Below are 21951 nucleotides of genomic sequence, written 5' to 3'. Positions count from 1 at the left end.
TGTTTCCTTAAACCTTGAGACAGCTTGGCTTGGCGCATTCCTGCTGCCAGTGCTGTTCCCTCTCCACCGTGCGGAGCAGCTCCTTAAGAGTGTGGGACCCCACTGCGATGATTGGTTCCCGTTGTTGTAGTTTTTGTAACGGTTTGTCAATCCCCGTTGGAATGATAACCGTTATCCATGTTGTCAACGTCATCTAGCGGGAGGTCCAGGAATCGTGCTGTTTCGACGAGGTTGAACCAACGGGAAAGGAGTGTTAGATGAGCAGGGTAGGTAGGGCATGCAGTCCTCACCCCCCAGGATCACCCACGGACACCCGCGACAAACCCGTTTCGAGCCGTCAGTGTACCACTGAGAGTAACTCTAAAATACTTTGTGAAGTTAATTCTCTTCGTAACGCCGTCCCTAGGAAGTAGGACCAGTGATGTGTTTTTCCCTTGGGACATAATTTTCCCTTTACCGAAACCCTCTGCTGACATTAGCAGCATGGTATATTACGCTACTTATTTAATCACCAAATGCAGTGGTGTGAGCTCCAACATCAATTCAAGCGCTGCAGTGTGGCATGTGCGCACTGCGTTGCCTTGGCTGCCCAATCAACCGCTCCATAGGTGACAATAAGCCTAACATACATGGTATACAAGTTAATCAAACACAAACGGTTGATTTAAAAAAATATATTTTCGGGAGCTATGCTCCTTTATTCCTTCAACTCCAACTAAAAACTAAATTTTACATTTTATCATTCTTAATGCTAGCCCTAAATCTGTCGCTACTGCTACGTGACCAAAAGTGCTGATTGTGTGGTTCCCACCGTATTGCTAGATTTGTGTTGCTGGCCGTCCGTTCCCATAGTCAGGAGTTACACGTGCCGCAACGTCAGCGACTTTATTCTTCTTCTTAATTGGCGTAGACACCGCTTACGCGATTATAGCCGAGTTAACAACCGCGCGCCAGTCGTTTCTTCTTTTCGCTACGTGGCGCCAATTGGATATTCCAAGCGAAGCCAGGTCCTTCTCCACTTGGTCCTTCCAACGGAGTGGAGGTCTTCCTCTTCCTCTGCTTCCCCCGGCGGGTACTGCGTCGAATACTTTCAGAGCTGGAGTGTTTTCATCCATCCGGACAACATGACCTAGCCAGCGTAGCCGCTGTCTTTTAATTCGCTGAACTATGTCAATGTCGTCGTATATCTCGTACAGCTCATCGTTCCATCGAATGCGATATTCGCCGTGGCCAACGCGCAAAGGACCATAAATCTTTCGCAGAATTTTTCTCTCGAAAACTCGCAACGTCGACTCATCCGCTGTTGACATCGTCCAAGCCTCTGCACCATATAGCAGGACGGGAATTATGAGAGACTTATAGAGTTTGGTTTTTGTCTGTCGAGAGAGGACTTTGCTTCTCAATTGCCTACTCAGTCCGAAGTAGCACCTGTTGGCAAGAGTTATCCTGCGTTGGATTTCTAGGCTGACATTGTTGGTGGTGTTTACGCTGGTTCCAAGATAGACGAAATTATCTACAACTTCAAAGTTATGACTGTCAACAGTGACGTGAGTGCCAAGTCGCGAGCGCGACGACTGTTTGTTTGATGACAGGAGATATTTCGTCTTGCCCTCGTTCACTGCCAGACCCATTCGTTTTGCTTCCTTGTCCAGCCTGGAGAAAGCAGAACTAACGGCGCGGGTGTTGAGGCCGATGATATCAATATCATCGGCATACGCCAGCAGCTGTACACTCTTATAGAAGATTGTACCTGCTCGATTAAGTTCTGCAGCTCGAACTATTTTATCCAGCAGCAGATTGAAAAAGTCGCACGATAGGGAGTCGCCTTGTCTGAAACCTCGTTTGGTATCGAACGGCTCGGAGAGGTTCTTCCCGATCCTGACGGAGCTTTTGGTGCCGCTCAACGTCAGTTTACACAGCCGTATCAGTTTTGCGGGGATACCAAATTCAGACATCGCGGCATAAAGGCAGCTCCTTTTCGTGCTGTCGAAAGCAGCTTTGAAATCGACGAAGAGGTGGTGTGTGTCGATTCTCCTTTCACGGGTCTTTTCCAAGATTTGGCGCATGGTGAATATCTGGTCGGTTGTTGATTTGCCAGGTCTAAAGCCACACTGATAAGGTCCAATCAGTTCGTTGACGGTGGGCTTTAATCTTTCACACAATACGCTCGATAGAACCTTATATGCGATGTTGAGGAGGCTAATCCCACGGTAGTTGGCGCAGATTGTGGGGTCTCCTTTTTTATGGATTGGGCATAGCACACTTAAATTCCAGTCGTTGGGCATGCTTTCGTCCGACCATATTTTACAAAGAAGCTGATGCATGCTCCTTATCAGTTCTTCGCCGCCGTGTTTGAATAGCTCGGCCGGCAATCCATCGGCCCCTGCCGCTTTGTTGTTCTTCAGGCGGGTGATTGCTATTCGAACTTCTTCATGGTCGGGTAATGGAACGTCTGCTCCATCGTCATCGATTGGGGAATCGGGTTCGCCTTCTCCCGGTGTTGTGCTTTCACTGCCATTCAGCAGGCTGGAGAAGTGTTCCCTCCATAATTTAAGTATGCTCTGGGCATCGGTAACTAGATCACCTTTGGGGGTTCTACAAGAGTATGCTCCGGTCTTGAAACCTTCTGTAAGCCGCCGCATATTTTCGTAGAATTTTCGAGCATTACCCCTGTCGGCCAGCTTATCAAGCTGTTTGTACTCACGCATTTCGGCCTCTTTCTTCTTCTGTCTGCAAATGCGTCTCGCTTCCCTCTTCAACTCTCGGTATCTATCCCATCCCGCACGTGTTGTTGTCGATCGTAACGTTGCGAGGTAGGCAGCCTGTTTTCTCTCCGCTGCGACACGGCACTCCTCGTCGTACCAGCTGTTCCTTTGCACTTTCCGAAAACCAATGGTTTCGGTTGCAGCTGTACGCAAGGAGTTTGAAATGCCGTCCCACAGTTCCCTTATACCGAATTGTTGATGAGTGCTCTCAGAGAGCAGGAGTGCAAGCCGAGTAGAAAAACGTTCGGCTGTCTGTTGTGATTGCAGCTTCTCGACGTCGAACCTTCCTTGTGTTTGTTGGCGTGCGTTTTTTGCTGCACAGAGGCGGGTGCGAATTTTGGCTGCAACAATATAGTGGTCCGAGTCGATGTTAGGACCTCGGAGCGCACGCACATCTAAAACACTGGAGACGTGTCTTCCGTCTATCACAACATGATCGATCTGGTTGGTGGTTTTTCGATCCGGAGACAGCCAGGTAGCTTGATGTATCTTCTTATGCTGGAATCTAGTACTACAGATAACCATATTTCGGGCCCCGGCGAAGTCGATCAGCCTCAACACATTTGGGGATGTTTCGTCGTGGAGGCTGAATTTACCGACCGTAGTGCCAAAGATACCTTCTTTGCCCACCCTGGCGTTAAAGTCGCCAAGCACGATTTTGACATCGTGGCGGGGGCATCTCTCATAAGTGCGCTCCAAGCACTCATAAAAGGCATCTTTGGTCACATCGTCCTTCTCTTCCGTCGGGGCGTGGGCGCAAATCAGCGATATGTTGAAGAACCTCGCTTTGATGCGGATTGTGGCTAGACGTTCATTCACCGCAGTGAATGATAGTACTCGGCGACGGAGTCTCTCTCCCACCACGAATCCAACACCAAACTTGCGCTCCTTTATATGGCCACTGTAGTAAATGTCACAAGGACCTACTTGTCTCTGTCCTTGTCCCGTCCATCGCATTTCTTGGACGGCGGTGATGTCAGCGACTTTATTAGTTGGATGTATGTTGGATGCCTATGCCTTAACATAATGAGGTGTTATGTTGCGCTAAAGAATGTTGGTGTAATAGTATGCGTGTCTTAACATTTGTTAATATGGGTCGTGCTAACATACAGCCATCTAATGATACCTGGCTTGGCAGAGAAAATTGTGGTATTTCGGAGTATCATTTTTCGAGAAATTCCCAACAGAGTAAAATATGCTGATACGATTGAATAGAATATGGGAAAAATACAGAAGTGGGTGACATTTTGTTAATTTTCAAACTGAGATCTTGTTGTTTCAGCTACCCTAGTACGCAGTTGGCCTCTGTCCATGTGCATACTGAAGCCGTCACGTTCATTTTCTCCAGTGCCTAGATCACGCTTGCGTGAGACGCATTATCAAAAGCAAGGAAGGAGCGTATCGCAACCTCGCCATTAGCCAGCTAATTCTGTAGTTCAGCTGTGTGTTTGTATAGAGCAGTGTTAGTGGATCTGCCTGCTCTGTACGTGTGCTGGTTATGCTGCACATGCTGTAGGGTTGCGATTTTCAGCGCTTCCGATTTTATGTGGTTGTCCACAATCTTTTCCATTCCTTTTAGTAAGTATGAAGGATGTGAGACTAATCGACCGGATTGATTTGGCCAACAAATAGTCTCCTACCTAGCTTGGGGATGAAGATTACCTTCGCAATTCTATATGGTTCTGGTACGCCATCGCCAGCTTATCTATCATCCGCCCTAACAAGTGTGGCAAGAGAACTTGCAAAACTTGTTGCAAAAGAGCTGGAAAGATGACATCCGCCCCTGGCGACTTATAGTTCGAGAAGGAGACCCATGCCCGTGCACTGAGTCTGCAGTGAACAAACTGACGCTGTCACAGAATATCCCAAAACTGTTTGAGTTCGCGCACCTAATCTGCTTGTTGTAGGTTGTTAGGTGTTGCCTATATTCCTCCCAGTTTCCCGTGCGCTTGGCTTTATTAAACACCCTGCGCACTGATTGCCTAAGTACCGAGAGTTTATTACAACAGGTATGTTTCCTTGTGGCCATCTTTAGTGGACAAGCGCAGTGATAGGCGTCCATTATAGGCTGGTTTGTCGAAGTCAGTCTGCCCTCCAGTCCTGCTACGGTGGACATACTATCTGCCTGTCACACTCTGCTTACATTTCGCCATAGAATTTCCTTGAAAACACCCCAATCCGTACTCCTGAGGATACGGATCGCAGGTCGGTCTCTGACTTCCACATTCAGAGCAAATTGAATATCCTGTGATCAGACATCTTGCGATACCTTAAGGTTATGTTAAGGACCTCCCTTTGGGCACTGGTTATAAATAAGGGTTCACAGCCCACATTCTTGATGCTTACATTATTCTTCTTCTTTACTGGCGTAGACACCGCTTACGCGATTATAGCCGAGTCAACAACAGCGCGCCAGTCGTTTATTCTCTTCGCTAAGTGGCGCCAATTGGATATTCCAAGCGAAGCCAGGTCCTTCTCCACTTGGTCCTTCCAACGGAGTGGAGGTCTTCCTCTTCCTCTGCTTCCCGCGGCGGATACTGCGTCGAATACTTTCAGAGATGGAGTGTTTTCATCCATCCGGACAATATGACCTAGTCAGCGTAGCCGCTGTCTTTTAATTCGCTGAACTATGTCAATGTCGTCGTATATCTCGTACAGCTTATCGTTCCATCGAATGCGATATTCGCCGTGGCCAACGCGCAAAGGACCATAAATCTTTCGCAGAACTTTTCTCTCGAAAACTCGCAACGTCGACTCATTGGTTGTTGTCATCGTCCAAGCCTCTGCACCATATAGCAGGACGGGAATTATGAGCGACTTATACTCGTAGAGTTTGGCTTTTGTTCGTCGAGAGAGGACTTTACTTTTCAATTGCCTACTCAGTCCGAAGTAGCACCTGTTGGCAAAAGATATTCTGTGTTGGATTTCGGGGCTGGCGTCGTTTTTGATATTGATGCTGGTTCCAAAATAGACGAAATTATCTACGACTTCAAAGTTATGACTGTCAACAGTTACGTGGGAACCTAGTCGCGAGTGCGACGACTGTTTGTTTGATGACAGGTGATATTTCGTCTTGACCTCGTTCACAACTAGCTTTGCCTCGCAGCCTTATCCATTCTGGAAGCGGAACTAACGGCGCGGGTGTTGAGGCCGATGATATCAATATCATCGGCATACGCCAGCAGTTGTACACTCTTATAGAAGATGGTACCTTCTCTGTTGAGTTCTGCAGCTTGAACTATTTCCTCTAGAAGCAGGTTGAAAAAGTCCCACGATAGGGAATCGCCTTTTCTGAAACCTCGTTTGGTATTGAACGGCTCGGAGAGGACCTTCCCGATCCTAACGGAGCTTTTGGTGTTCCTCAACGTCGGCTTACACAGGCGTATTAGTTTAACGGGGATACCAAATTCAGACATAGCGGCATTAAGACAGCTTCTTTTCGTGCTGTTGAAAACAGCTTTGAAATCAACAAAGAGGTGTTGTGCGTCGATTCTCTTTTCACGGGTCTTTTCCAAGATTGGGCGCATGATGAATATCTGGTCGGTTTTTGATTTGCCAGGTCTAAAGCCACACTGATAAGGTCTAATCAGTTTGTTGACGGTGGGCTTTCCCACTGTAGTTGTGTTTGAATAGCTCGGCCGGCAAGCCATCGGTCCCCGTCGCTTTGTTGTTCTTCTGACGGGTAATTGCTATTCGAACTTCTTCATGTTCAGGAAATGGAACATCTGCTCCATCGATTAGGGAATCGGGTTCGCCTTCTGGCGTTATATTTTCATTGCCATTCAGCAGGTCACATCAGTCACTAGATCACCTTTGGGTGTTCTGCAAGAGTATGCTCCGGTCTTGAAATCTTCTGCTAGCCGCCGAATCTTTTCGTAGAATTTTCGAGCATTACCCCTGTCGGCCAGCTTATCAAGCTCTTCGTACTCACGCATTTCGGCCTCTTTTTCCGTCTGCAGATGCGTCTCGCTTCCCTCTTCAACTCTCGGTACCTATCCCATCCCGCACGTGTTGTGGTCGATCGTAACGTTGCGAGGTAGGCAGTCTGTTTTCTCTCCGCTGCGACACGGCACTCGTCGTACCAGCTGTTTTGCGGCAAACAATGACGATTACAGAGATTATGAATGTGCTCTAGCTAATTTCGCCGCACCTCGGTATGACGGATATGTCCGCTCCTACGTCTTTTGAAAACATAATTTTGTTGATGTGTCGTAAATGCAAAGGCGATGACCTGGGGTCGAATCGTTACATCCGTGAACGTATCACTCGTCACGTAAAAGTCTGTATTTCGTATTATGACATACGTGATCGTACCGCTTATATAACATAAAATAAAACGATGAGTTTTTCTTGGCAGCACTGTGTGCTTACTTTGAGCTTTTATTTCAAACTAAAAACTTAATTCTATTGCAAGCCACCATCAAGCTTAGCTCGAGCCCTATAAGTGCCTAGTCATCAAAATTAGGTTTGCGCGTGTTTCGCTCACCTGCCTAATAATTGGGAGAACGGATGCGCGCGTAGCGCATTCCATTGAGCTAAGATTGCAATAGGAGTCTCAACTGTAAGTTGACTCCTAATTGTGTAGACATTGTTGTCAGCGAATTTATATGAATTTATATTGTGTTAACTCCTCCCTCCGAAATTCCAATCGTCCCCGATTGGTCTTTAAAAGTATGGTATGTCGTTAAGACTTTTATGTTTAACTACTTTTCTTGTCGGCATATGAATCGCTTCTGCGTTTTGGATAGTGATTTCGGCAATTTTCCGTGTCCGAATTTTAAGAGTTATAATTATGATTATAACAACGACCAAAATACATTTCAAAACGTTTTCAAATTTTAATTTCAAAATTGTTCCATTTTTGCTTATTGGTCTTATTAAAATGCAATTACAAATTTCATTCCTTGTTTTTGGTACTTTTATTACATAAATTAGTAAATTTTGTTTCATAGCTATTTGAATATTTGCAAAGTTTAATGATTCTTCTAAAGAATCAAACGGAATGTTTTCTTCAATAAATATGTCATTTATCTTGTGAGCCTCTTCATTCGATATTATGAAACTGTTTATTATGTTTGCTTTGGTAAGATGTATTGCTCTGTTAATGTTTTCAATTTCTTTTATTATATCAATTTTAAATTTATACTGAAGTATTAGTGAGGTTCGAAATTCATTGCTATTTTGTAGTGTTTTTAATATGCTGTTGCTTACATCGGTAATATTTTTAATTCTTTCAAAAATGTTTCTATTAATTACTAGCTATTGATTATTGTTTTCTATGCTTTCTTCAAATTTACTATTGATCGCTACAAGGTCGTCATGGGATTTCCCGCAATCTTATACGATCTTTGTGGACTATTTTGCCTGATTCTCTTTTTTCAGGAGAATGTCTGTTTTCCTTAACTATTTCCTCTTTGTACCTTTTTGAAAGTTTTGTTCCAAATCTTTTATTCTGTTTAACAAAAATGTTGTCTCCTGTTCTATAGTCAATAGTTTCCTTTCTATATTTGTTATGATATTACAGGTCCTTTTCCTGTTTCTCTTTTAATTTTTCTAGAACCTTCTTCATAGTTTCTTCTCTATTAGTGGCATTTGAGGTAGGTCTACCGAAGAATATGTCAACGGTTTTTTTTCTGTGACAGAATGAACAGAATGGTTGTATTCGTTTACAGACCATTCCTTTAATTCGTCGAAATTTTTATCAGAGTGTTCCTGTTTTAAGCATCTCATAATTTCTGATATTGTTGAATGAAACCGTTCTATTTGTCCATTCACCTCGCTTTTATAGGGTGGTGCAGTGAATATTTGTATATTGAATTCGTTTTCTAACATGAATTTTATTGGTTGAGAATTAAATGTCTTTTCGTTATCGAAAACTATAGCTATATTTAGGAATTCCAAAATAAAATATTATTTCTCTTAAGGTTTTTTTTTATACTGTGTATACTTTTCCCATCTATTTTCTTTATAATGGCTAATTTGGAAAACTTGTCTATAGAAGTCAGTACTTTATGTTTGTCTGTTGAGAAAATGTCTATGTGAATAGTATGACCTGGATATTCTGGTAAGGGTGTAGCTCCTAATTTTGCATTGTTTGGGTGGCGATCATATTTATTTTCTTTACAAACTTTGCATAATTTTGTGATTTTTTTTTTATTTTTTTTCGACATAGCGGGGAAATAATATTTTTCCAAAATCTGTAGCTTATTTTCTTTTTCGTTTCTGTGAGCACGATTATGTTCCTCGATTATTATTATATCTTGGGCCTCGGTCTTAGTAATATCTTCAACTACTATTTGTTTGAAACGAATTTTGTAATTTGTGAAATGTAGAAGGTAGATTGATTGGATTTTTAGCATAATGGGCTCTGTGGTTTTTATACCATTGATTACCCATGAATTAAGATATTTCTTTAAAAGCGATTTTAGCGATTCTTCATTGTAGGTTGTTTCAGTTATTAAGTGCCTATGGTACGTAGGGAAAACTATTTCGAATTTGTATGAATTTTTGGATTCTTCTAATATGAAAATTTGGTTTTTGAAGACGTTAATGGGTATTTCTACTGAAGAAATTAAATTTTCGGAAGAGCTGTCACTACTGTGGACAGTCATTGAATTTAAGTTAGCGATTGGTGGTCGTGAGAGTAGGTCTGAGACGATGTTTGTGTTGCCTGGTTTATAAATGATTTCGTGGTTATATTCTTCCAATTGTGCCTTCCATCTTTTCATTTTTGCATTAGTATTTTTGTTGCTGAGAGCAAAGGTCAATGGTTGGTGATCAGTGTAAATCTTAACCTTTTTTGATCCGTATAGGAAGCATTTCAGGGACTGTAGAGCCCAAATTATTGCCAACATTTCTTTTTCATTGGCGGCAAAAGTTTCCTCTGCTCTGATAAGAGTTCTTAACAGAAAGGATATTGGCCTATCGTCTTGGGAGAGTAAGCTCAAAAGCTTTTTCGAAATCTGGATAGTGAAGTATAATATCGTCTGACGTCAAGCAATTTTTCAGGTCTTTAAAAGCTTCTACTTGCTGTGCTGTTAGATTTAAAAGTGTCCTTTTAGACTGATTCTTGGAAACTCTTCCCAGCTCTCCTCTCAGTATTTCAGTCAGAGGTTTTGCAATTTGTGCATACGCTTTTATAAATCTGCGATAATGTCCGGTCATTCCTAAAAAGGAGCGTAAATCATGGACAATTTTGGGCCGTGGAAAATTTATTATAGCTTCTATCTTTTTTTGTGTAGTTCGAATTCCATTTTGGCCAACTATTATACCGAGGAACTCGATTTCCTTTTTGATACCTTTAAATGCGCTTTTTCGAGAGTGTCAAATATAATTGCAAGATTTCTAAAATGATCTTCTTTACTTTTGCTAAAGATAATTATGTCGTCAACATAAACGTAGCACCGAACGCCGATTTGTTTTCGTAGCACATCATCCAAAGTGCGTTGGAAAATGGCAGGCGCATTTCTTAAGAATTTCTGAATTCAAATTTCCCATTGGCAATGGAGAAGGCGGTCTTCTCAATATCTGCTTCGTTGAGAGCAATCTGATGGAATCCACTCTTAAGGCAAATTGTAGATTTCGATGGTCGAATAATGCCATCTTTAAGTAATTCCTCAATTTGTTTGTCTATTTCCTTTTTTAAAGGCATTGGATAGGAGTAAGTTTTGGAATATATTGGCCTATCGCTTTTAGTCCTAATTTCGGCTTTAACGTTCGTGACATATGTTAATTTTTTATCTGGTTCAGAAAATAATGTTGGGCAAGAGTTAAAGAGTTGTTTTAATCTTTCGTTATCTTCGGGACTCAAATGATGTAGCCTTAATGTAGTGTGTGCAATAGAGTTAATTGCTAACTGGTGTATGGGGTATTCGTATTAATTGAGTAATGTAAAATAGTTCTCCTTAGTAAAAATTACTGCGTTTAAACTTTTCATTGTATAGTTACCTATTATGGCATCAAAGGTTCTTAATTTGGGCAAAATGTGAAATTTTAAATTACCTATTTCATCACCGAAAACACTGATATTGGCATGATGAGTAATTTTGACGGGTCCACCAACAGAATTTGCAATGATGGGTTTGTTCGGAATGGGGTTCCTAATATATGTTGGACTAATATAATTTTTGTTCGATCCGGTATCTAATAAAAATTTCAGTTCATTGCCATTTTTCATTTTGAAACGATAGTATGGCAATGAGGATTTTAGTCTAAAAAATTGATATTGTCACTAGGGGTTGCTTCGATCTCTTCTTGTTCTTCGTTGTATTCGGGTTGGTAGTCCTGCGAAGACTCGTAGTACCCTTCAGGATATTCTAATATTTCATTATCGTATTCTATTGGGTCAGTTTCTGTAACTTCAGTATTGTAGCTCCGTTGCATTTTATTAGGAGTCCGTATTATCTGTGATGGTGGTCTCTTACTAGCTTGATTATTATTAGCCTGCGCTAGTTCATTACTAAATGCTTGTGGTTTGTTACTGAATGTTTGCTGCCTATTATAAAATGTTTGATTTTATTGATACTGAGGCCTATTCTGATAATTTATTTGCTTCGTTTGAAGAGAGCGATCAACTTCCATTGGTCTAAAGTTTGGTTGCACTGTGACATAGGGTCGGTTTTGTCCGTACTGTTGATACGAATTTGGTCTAAGGTAAAAGGGTCTTACTTGGGGTTTGAATGAGTATGACCTTGGTTGATTGTGGCTAATAGGTTTGGTATTGGTCGGCAAGCGACTGATACTACAGTATACTCTCGAAAAGTAAATCGATTGGTATTTTGGGTAATTTACTTTTTCGAATAATTTACTTTTCCAAATATATACACAAATTATCTGTTTTTATAATATTAAATGCATTTTTAAACTTAAAAAATTCATTCATTTATTTGCTTCAATAAAACATATGGATTTACATGAAAAACATATGTATTTATTATGAAGAGAAAAAATTTTGAATATTCTTTTGTTTTTTTTCTTTTGCAATATATTTTCTGACCATTTACATATGTACATATCTCAAAGTTTATTTACTAAACAGACGCGATAAACAAGAGAGTAAGTGTTTTTGCAACATCGTAAAAAACGCTGCTTGCTTCGTTTCGAATTTTTTATCACACTCTCTGAAAAGTAAATTAAAAAATTTACTTTTTCGAGGTGCTTGTGTAATCTTAAAGGTGATTGACTTTTCCGCGATTATTTACTTTCTGAGAATTTACTTTTCGAGAGTATACTGTATTTGTATGGTTCCTCCTGTAATTCATGTTGCCTAATTTGAGACACATGTTGCGAGCCTGTGGTAAACTGGTTGGTTCCTTTACACTTAACAGACTGGGTAAGGCACCGTTTAGACCTCTTATAAATGTGTCAAGTGCCTTTTCTCTATATGTCGTTGTCATGGCATACAAAGCTTCTTCATATTCCAACGTGCTAACGTCTCTCTTGTCTGAGTAATGTAGCATCAGACATTTTTTTATCTTACCCCAATTTAATGGAGTGCGGTAAGACTCAAGGGCGTCAGCTTCGCCAACTATCTTGTGTCTTATTGTATGCAGGATAGCAAAATATTTTGGGGTGTTCTTATTCTGTCCGTACATTAATAATATTCTATCTACCGATTTCTGCCATGAACTGAATTCTCCGTTTTTACCAAAATTCTCTTAAACATTTTACCACATCCGGAACTCTTTCGGAAGCGTCCACGTTAATGCTAAAATCTACAGGATGTTCAACTTCTTCTTCGGTTTGTGGGTGTAGTATGGTCGAAACTGTTTCCGATATTAACGAAACGAGTTCTCTTTTTTGATTAGGAGTGAAAGTAGAAGGGATGTTAGGAGGGGAAACGTTAGTGCTGGATGAGTGCAGATTTAATCTCGACAATGTCGATGCTATTTGTTCTTCCTGACTCATTTTGATTCACTACCTTTCTTTTACGTTTGAAAGATGAAAAATATGAACCTTTCCTTTATAACCTATTAATATTATTTCTAGTATATACAAAATTTATTTTTAATAATTTTTTCCTTATATTATCTATTTAGTAACAAATATTTTATTTAGACTAACTTACATTAATCCTAGCCACTGCATTATGTCCTTAGATGGTTGATTGCTGGTTAATAGTAAGTTGATGAATGTTGTTGCACCCTTTTTTTCTCTTCCTGGGTTGGTGAATGTTGTTGTTTGTCTCTTTTGCACTTAGCTTTATTTGTTGATTTCGTTATTTGATGATTTTACTGTTTGTAGTTAGATTGTTAATCAAACATTGATGAATGTTGTTGCACTTTTTTTTGTCTCTTTTGCACTTAGCTTTATTTGTTGATTTCGTTATTTTATGATTTTACTGTTTGTAGTTAGATTGTTAATCAGACATTGATGAATGTTGTTGCACTTTTTTTTGTCTCTTTTGCACTTAGCTTTATTTGTTGATTTCGTTATTTGATGATTTTAGCCTTTTAAGTTCGTTTAATTTTAGTATTCTTTAAAAATTTTTACAAATTTTATTTTATTTTTTCTTTAAAAATGTAAAAGAGTTTTTTTTTTTATTCTGGTTGATTATGTTAATCTTCTGGCTGGCGTACGGACCGTCCTTTTCGTGAACACGTGTTGTGCTCTTACTACGGGGCCAACTACCAGATTTTTTTTTTTTTTAGAAGCCGCGAATATAAATCAGTGAACGATTTTTAACTTTCGCGGTCCCTGCTCGGGCGCCACATAAAATAAAACGATGAGTTTTTCTTGGCAGCACTATGTGCTTACTTTGAGCTTTTATTTCAAACTAAAAACTTAATTCTATTGCAAGCCACCATCAAGCTTAGCTCGAGCGCTATAAGTGCCTAGTCATCAAAATTATGTTTGCGTGTGTTTCGCCTACCTACCTAATAATTGGGAGAACGGATGCGCGTGTAGCGCATTCCATTGAGCTAAGATTGCAATAGGAGTCTCAACTGTAAGTTGACTCCTAATTGTGCAGATATTGTTGTCAGCGAATTTATATGAATTTATATTGTGTTAACTTATACGTGATCGTAACGCTTCTATCGTAATCTGGCATGATGACGCACGTGAGCGAGTATATAAACGTATCGTCGAATCGTCGTTCGAACGCAAGCTACCAATCGTAATATACAAATTTATGGAAATGTGAGCAAAATTTTTTTAAATTTTAAGTTTTTTATAATTCTTAGGAATAAAGAACATAAACAAGAAACCAATAAATGGAATATCTCATTAAAAATTAAAAAAAAAATTATTTATGTGATCAAATTTTTGTATTTTAGTTGCCAATAAAAATAAAATTATTTACAAGAATAAGGATATATACATTTTTGAATTAAAATTATTTATTTGGTCGATTGCGGTGAAGCGGTTCGCTACCCCGTGGTCCATTTCTTGTGTGTGATAAGAATCTCAATTTTTGAGGGTCGTAACTAATTGTAAATTTTATGCAGATGGTATGTAATGCCTCACAAATGTTAGCAAATCTTCCACTTTTGTGGTGTAATACCTTCTTCTCTTGTCATATCTTCAAATACTCCACCGTCTTTTTAAGATTTCAATGCTTTGTTCAACGATACATCTACAAAGAAAATTTTATTAATTAGGATTCATAATATTTTTTATACCTACGCTATTGCTACGATCTCCTAGCTACCTCCGCACTACTTTTTTATGCCCATTACTTTCACTAGAGCTCAAATAAAAAAACAAACATGAATTCATATTGATATTTAATTACCTTTTATTAGTTTATTGAAAATTTCGTTTTGACAGTTCCACATCTATTGTGACCTAAAAATACGATCCAAAGCAATGTGGAATTTAAAAACTATTGTGAATAGAAAATACATTACGATCCGTTTGCTTTCGTATGTCATAATGCCAATCACCGCATACGATTGACGAATCACATAATTTTCTTTCATTTGTTTGCCGATCCGTGAACGGATGTATTGCTTCGACCCCTGTTTGATTATCAGGGCGCTTTCTGGGCTCTAATATGGTATAAGCAGAGCTGGCCTAATGACGAGAACTAGATACAGGAGTGAACGAGCACGGTTGGTGACATTTAGTGGCATTCGCACCACATTTTGCATGATATCAACAAAAAATGTACGTATGTTTAATAACCGGTATTCCGCGTGAAGTAGATCTACTGCGCTGGCGTCCGGTAGATTGGCCGTTCAGCCAATGCGGTTTTCGAAAGAGAAGCAATTTCCGCATATCGTTTGTATATCAGTTAACTCAGCCTGCGGTTGCGATTCGCAGATAACCTCAAAAATTTTTCCATCGTCTTCAGTGATAAGCATTCTGTGCTAGAATCAGCTATTTTAATTTTGTCCCTAATAGCAACGTTAATGGGGAAAAAAGCTGTTTGCGTCTGACCCAGAGTTCATGTAATATGCCCTCGCTGAGCGTGGCTGCTGTTCGTCGCATTTCGTTGTACAAATCGGTAGGCCTTCAGTTACCCAGTGGAAGGTTTTTCAATACACGTTGAAGACGTCGTTACTGACTCGGGGCGAAATTTTCAATGATTCTACGACGAATGTAGGTAAATTTGTCCATTGTTCGAAAAGAGTACACATCTCTATTAATTTACTGGATCTACGTTTGCAAATACTATGTTGTATTTGGCTGCAAACATGTGATGCTTCTAACCAAAACTGCAGTGAGTACTATCAAGCATCAATGTTATCCTCAATCTTTGCCGACAGGGGGATCCGTGGTGGAGTATTTTGTGTTGGAAGCTGTTCCAGGTCGCTATTAGTATCTCGTCGGGGTCACCAATGTTGTTATGTGCAGAGTAGGCAAGTGGTACCTGCTAGGCAATTGATGTGCAAAAAAGAAGATTTATTGATTTGTCAAAACTACGTACAATGGAATAAAGCATAATGTAAAACAAAAAGTCAAAACGCATGGTTGCATAAAGAATTAAAAATTCATGGCATTTATGGTTTTGCCAAATATATATACATATTTTCTTGATGTGGAGGACCTCTTCCATCCGTACATACGCATTTTAACCCCGAAATTAACACATATTAAATGAGGTTTATGGTTATAGTTGCCTTCCAAGAAAATCAGAAAGTTTTGCTAAGAAATTCAAAAATCAGCATATATTGAAGAAATCTAACACGACTAGTGTAGATATAGAATATTGTCGATTTTGCAGATTCTAATGTTAGTTGATTGTTATCGAATACTGAAATCACGAAAAACCGGCAAGCAGTTACATAAATAAACAAATATCTACGTTAACCTCAGAACCGTGAGTTGGGCACTCAGTACCCATTCTAGTTTTTATACTCTTGCAACCAGTTGCTACAGAGCAGAGATAAAGAGATACCCAACTCATTTCTTATTGGAAGTGGTAGAGCAATTGCTAAACGTCAAAACCTCCTGAACTTTGACAGCTGATCCAGTTCAGGAGGTTTTGACGTTTAGCAGTTGGAAACGAGCGGTGGCCAGATTGACATCTTACCAAAAAATATGTAAACGGAGGGATTTGTCGCATTGTTCAAAACCATTTATAAAAAATGTAAAATAATGAAGTTGTGAAAGTTAAATGTATTCGATGAAACATTTTGTAATGTCAAGCATAATAGTATTATTTTCAATGGAAAATTATTAAAAACAGTTATTGATTGAGAGCTAAAAACCTTAAATCCTTTATTTGGTATTGAAAATTCAAAAGTAAGTTGTTTTAACATACCATAAAAATATTTAAATAGTTTCTCTATATAATAATTAAACTTATATAAATAAATTATAGTAATTTTTATTCGTACTAAATGTTGGGTGTTTTAATTTAAATGCCCAAATATTATTGTATTATTTCTGCACTCACCTTTTATACCACAAAATACTTTTCCAAAAAAATAAACGTTAATGTATATGCACACGCGTGAAGTTGATTAAAAAGATGGGGAATGTCCCAATAGGGTTTATTAAATTTTGATTTGACAATAGTGAATAATGATTGTCTAATGTAACTGAGGTAGAACTCCGGTCGCACGTGGAGTGAATAACTCGCGAAAAAGATGCGCACTAATCGAGTTGGCCGAAAGTCGAAAAAAAAATCGCACAGGCGTACCAGTTGCTGTGAAGGTCAAAAGCGAAGTGAATTTGCGATCTCCTTGTTTATTCCTTTTCTCCCTGTGGTGTGTGCGATCAGATGGTGTGATGTGGTTGGTTGGTGTACGTGTATGTGGGTGTCGATGTGTGGTGCTCTCGCGAGTAGTGGGAAATGTGGGTTGTAAGCGTTGATGGTGGGTATGGTGAAGCTGCGTGTCGGTGTTGGGAGGTTGAGGTGATGTGGTGTAATAGTGTGGGATATGTGTGGATGCCGGGGGAGGATGCTCATTTATACATCCTGGCTCCCCTAGGCGAGTGTTTAGCCTAGTAGCCTCTGTAGTTGTAGAGTCGCTACAACGTTGCTGAGGCCCGTCTTACGGCGGGCTTGCGGCCTAGGATGGCTCCTCCGATACGGGGTGGGATGACGTTGACGCCAGAAGCGGGACTCCTCCGAAGGGAAGGCTTGCCTTCGCGGTTGCGGTCGCGGGAGTCGTCGGCTGGCAGTACGGCCCCGGGGGGCATGATGACGTTCGACGTCGGGTCCGGTATTGCGGTGGAGCATCGTGTGATGGTGACCCATACACACCTGGCACTGATACCCGGTGGCGCATTCGCACGTTAGATGGGTAGGCGCCAGACAATTCAAGCAATGACCGTGGGCCTGGGCGACCTGCTGGCGTTGCTGAGGTGTCATTCCCTTGAAGATGCCACAATGTGGCAATCGATGTCGGCGGCGACATAGCGCGCACTGAAGTTGTGGCGGTTCCGGAGCCCGTACTTGCGTGTCACTGCGCGGAGCCGATGGAGTTTCTCGGGGAGGTGCGGCTGCGATGATTGTGCGCGGCGCTGCTACTGGGGTAGCTCTAGGGCGCGGAACCGTGACGGCGGAACGCACAGTGGGCGTAGGCACAATTGGCATCTCGGCATCCATATGGATCTTTTAAGAAAATAGTAATTTTAATTATCATATATACTTGTGCATATAGTCATATGGCCGTTGGTGCCACGTAAGGTGGCGTGAGTGCGTCGTCATATGGATCGACCTTCTTTTGTTTTTGTCTTGTGTTAGTGTTTATTACTAGTTGATAATTTTGCTATCATTTATTCTGTCTCTTTGTTTATTGATTACGATTACGTTATTTTCGGTTTACTTTTCGGTTTTATCCGCGGTTGGCAAAAAGCATAGCTTAACGAGCGGCCTGGTTAGCGTTCCCGTTTGTGTACGGAGATCGACTACGCGAACATGACCGTCGGAGCCGTAGTAGAGCTTCTCTATGCGGCCAAGCCGCCATTCGGTAGGGGGGAGACAATCGTCATTGATTAAGACACAATCTCCAAGCTTAGGCGCGTTTTCTGTGATTTTCCATCGGTACCTTCTGTGGAGGTCCTTTAAATAATCATTTTTCCATCGACGACTGAAGTCATGATGGAGAATTTTAATTCTTTCCCAACGATTAAATAAGGAAAGCGACTCCACGCCTGGCTCAGGTGAGGCCAGAATGGGCGCTCCTTTAAGAAAATGCCCTGGCGTAAGGGCAGTAAAGTCCGAGGGATCTTGCGAGAGTACAGCGAAAGGCCGTGAATTAAGAACGGCTTCAATTCTAATTAATAGGGTCGTGAATTCTTCGAAATTAAATTTGTGGTTGCCTGCTATCTTTTTAAAATGAGATTTGAAGCTTTTTACGGCAGATTCCCATAAGCCACCCATATGTGGAGCGCTTGGGGAGATAAACTGCCAATTGATACCTTGGGGAGCGTATTTTTGGACAATGTCCGGTGAAACTTGTTTTGTGAAGTCCACAAACTGTTTTTCGGTAGCTCTTTGAGCTCCGATAAATGTTTTACCATTGTCGCTCATGATTTTTGATGGAAAGCCCGTCGTCCGACGAAACGAGCAAAAGCCGCAAGAAAAGCCTCCGTCGTCAGATTCGTACATAGCTCAAGGTGTACTGCTTTTGTCGTGAAACAAACAAAAACAGCCACATAGCCTTTCATGAGGGTAGGAGACCTTAGCATGGATGCCTTTATCATAAAAGGCCCAGCAAAATCTACACCTGTAGTGGTGAAAGGCAGAGCAAAATTGCAGCGTTCAGGTGGAAGTGCTGCCATAATCTGCAATCGCATTTTCTGCTTATGCATAGTGCAGATTTTGCACATGAAAATGCACTTCTTTATTTGGGGCTTCAGTCGGGGTATGTACAGCTCTTAGTGGACCATATGTTGCATGAGGCGATGTTCGGCGTGGAGCATTAGTATGTGGATATATCTAATAAATAAAGTGGCAAACGGACACCTCTCTGGTATGATTATAGGGTGGCGTTCATTGTACGTTAGGCTTGAATTAGCAAGTCGACCATTCGCCCGAAGTAAACCCTTCGTATCTAGAAATGGGTTTAGAACTAAGAGTGAGCTCTTTTTATCGATAGGCTTCGATTCTCTTAGTAATTCTATATCGCGGCTGAAGTTGCGCGTTTGGGTTGATGCGATAAGAGCGACCTTTGCTTTTTGTAAGTCTTGGTGCGTCAATTTATAGCAATGGAGATAAGTTGCTCCTTTAACTTTAAGTTTGAGCCGCTCTATAAACTTGAGCATATAGGCAACTACCCGGAGGGCGCGGGGGAACGATGAAAATCGTTCAAGGATGTCAGTGTCATCCAGTGTTGCATGATAAGTGTCGATTTTGCGACTTTCTGGGGCAAGTATGTTGCGCATAGGCGATTGTGGCAAAGAATCGGGAGATTCTGTTAACCATCGGGGGCCATTCCACCAGAGGGTGGAGGTGGCGAGATGCAGAGGTTTGCATCCTCTTGTACCTAGATCAGCAGGATTGTCAGCACTGGCTACGTGACGCCAAGTGACTGATCCTACTAGGTCAAGATGTTCGGTTAGAAATATAAGTTTTCCACGCATGTGGTGGTTTTTCTAACCAGGCTACAACTATCTCGGAATCGGACCATAAATATAATCTGCATTTCGCCATATTTAAGTGGGTCTGCACCATAGAAGCTAGCTTTGCTAGTAGTAGAGCGCCACAGAGTTCAAGTCGTGGAAGACTTAGCGTTTTTAGAGGCGCAACTTTTGCTTTTGCCGCTAATAAGTGGCTTGTAGTTGCGACATCGGTTTGTGTACGCACATATATAGTGGCACAATATGCCTTTTCAGAGGCGTCGCAGAAGCCGTGTAGTTCCACGTTGTATTCGGGGGAATAGTTGACCCACCGTGGAATTTGTATCTTTGAGATGTCGTTCAAGTTATTAGCGAACTGAGACCATCTTTCTAACCGAATAGGTTTCACTTGTTCGTCCCAGTCGGTTCCGTCTAGCCATAATTCTTGGATCAAGATTTTCGCTTGTATCATAATTGGCGAAAGCCATCCTGCGGGGTCAAAAAGTTTTGCCACCGAGGAGAGAATTTGGCGTTTTGTAATGGCGGATAATGCGGATATGGACTCAGTCGTGTATGAAAACTGGTCCGATATCGCATTCCATTGGATACCTAGTGTTTTTGTTGTACTATCCTTTTCAAATATAAGGAAATTAGTATCCAACAAATGGTCTTTAGGAATATTTTTTAAAATATTTGGGTGATTGGCAGTAATCTTTTTTAAAGGAAACCCTGCGGTATTGGGGCATTTATTATCTGTGATAAGGTCTCGTATGCTTGTGGAAGACTGTGGCTTCCAGACAGGATATCGTCTACATACGTTTGCGTTTTTAAGACTTGTGTTGCCAGTGAAAATTCTGGCTTTGTGTCTTTGCCAGTTCGTGCAGTGTACGAATGGCTAGATAAGGAACACAGTTTACGCCAAAGGTAACTGTTTTCAATTTAAAGTCGCGTAGTGGACTATTGGCAGATTTTCGGAAAATAATCCGCTGAAAATCTTGATCATCTTTATGAACCAGTATTTGTCGATACATCTTTTCGACATCCTCATTGAATACGTATTTGTATATACGCCAGTTCAATATGAGGAGCATTAAATCTGGTTGGAGTGTGGGTCCCGTAAATAGAATATCATTTAGGGAATTACCCGAGCTCGTGGATCGTGATGCATTGAAGACAACTCGAACTTTTGTTGTTTTCTTCTCAGGCTTTACTACTGCATGATGTGGCAGGTAGAAAGAGTAATATTTGCCTCTTAAGATTTTTTCACATGGGCTTACTTCCTCCATGTGATCTAAATGAAGGTATTCTTCCACGACACCATCATAAACTTGTTTAAGCTCACCTTTTCTAAGTAGGTTTTTCTCCATACTTAGAAACTGCTGTATTGCAGAGGTGCGAGAGTGACCTAAGGCGAGTGTGTCTGGAAATTGTTGTTTTTTTGGTAGTCGTACGACATACCGACCATTTTCTGATCGAGTAGTTGTGGCTTTGTAAAAGTCTTCACAATACTGATCTTCAGGTGTTGTAATTGGAATGGGGGGGAGTTCTTCTAACTCCCAAAATTTTCTCAATTGTGAATTGAGGTACTCGTTTGAGATTTCCTCAACTTGAGTTGTCATGGCTGTGACTGGTTCCGCAACTAGTCCACTTAGGGCCCATCCGAAAATGGTATTTTGCGCCAGTAGTGTTTTCGAAATTTTTTCAACACCTTCTAATATGATTTGCGGTATAAGGTCGCTGCCTATTAAGATGTCTATCTGAGCTGGCGTGTTGCAGTTGGGATCTGTCAGTGTCAGGTGTGAAATTTTATCCCAATGCTTGCTTGATAGCTTGGAAGCATGTTTGTTAGTTGCGGTAAGACAATAGCATTTGCTTGAATGCGCTTATCCGCTTTGGGGGAAATTAGAGTAATGGGGCATATTTTACTTGAGTTTTGTACTACTCGTCCGCCCATTCCCGTAATTTCATAGTTGGCATGTTTTGTTGGCAGTTTTAGCCTATTTTGTGCCCTAGACGCTATGAATGATCGTTGCGATCCTTGGTCTATTAGGGCTCTTAGTTTGAACAGTTCTCCACGATGCTCGATGGAGACAACTGCTGTGGGTAGTAGTACTCTACTATGATTTTCGCTGTGTAGCGTTTGAGTTTTTAATGCCTTTGAACAACAGGGTGTCTCTTGGCAATTTTCTTGAGTTTTTGTTTCGGGAGTTGCTGTTGCAACTAAACCCGT

General features: G+C 41.0%; 1 protein-coding gene and 1 long non-coding RNA gene across 8 annotated transcripts in view; both read left to right on the top strand.

The window, feature by feature from the left end:
* The window catches only part of LOC125779268 (uncharacterized), a 465548-nt gene that overhangs the window by 383095 nt on the left and 60502 nt on the right, over positions 1-21951 (top strand). The window lies entirely within an intron of this gene.
* LOC125779586 (uncharacterized) overlaps positions 1-21951 on the top strand; it is a 71458-nt gene that overhangs the window by 12040 nt on the left and 37467 nt on the right. The window contains exon 2 of the long non-coding RNA XR_007423362.1: positions 2814-3240. This is a non-coding gene — a long non-coding RNA (uncharacterized LOC125779586). The remainder of the gene's footprint in view (positions 1-2813; positions 3241-21951) is intronic.

The sequence above is a fragment of the Bactrocera dorsalis genome, chromosome 6 (assembly GCF_023373825.1).
Source record: "Bactrocera dorsalis isolate Fly_Bdor chromosome 6, ASM2337382v1, whole genome shotgun sequence".
NCBI lineage: Eukaryota > Metazoa > Arthropoda > Insecta > Diptera > Tephritidae > Bactrocera > Bactrocera dorsalis.
Note: the sequence above shows the minus strand (reverse complement) of the source record. Positions and strands in the feature narration are given on the sequence as shown.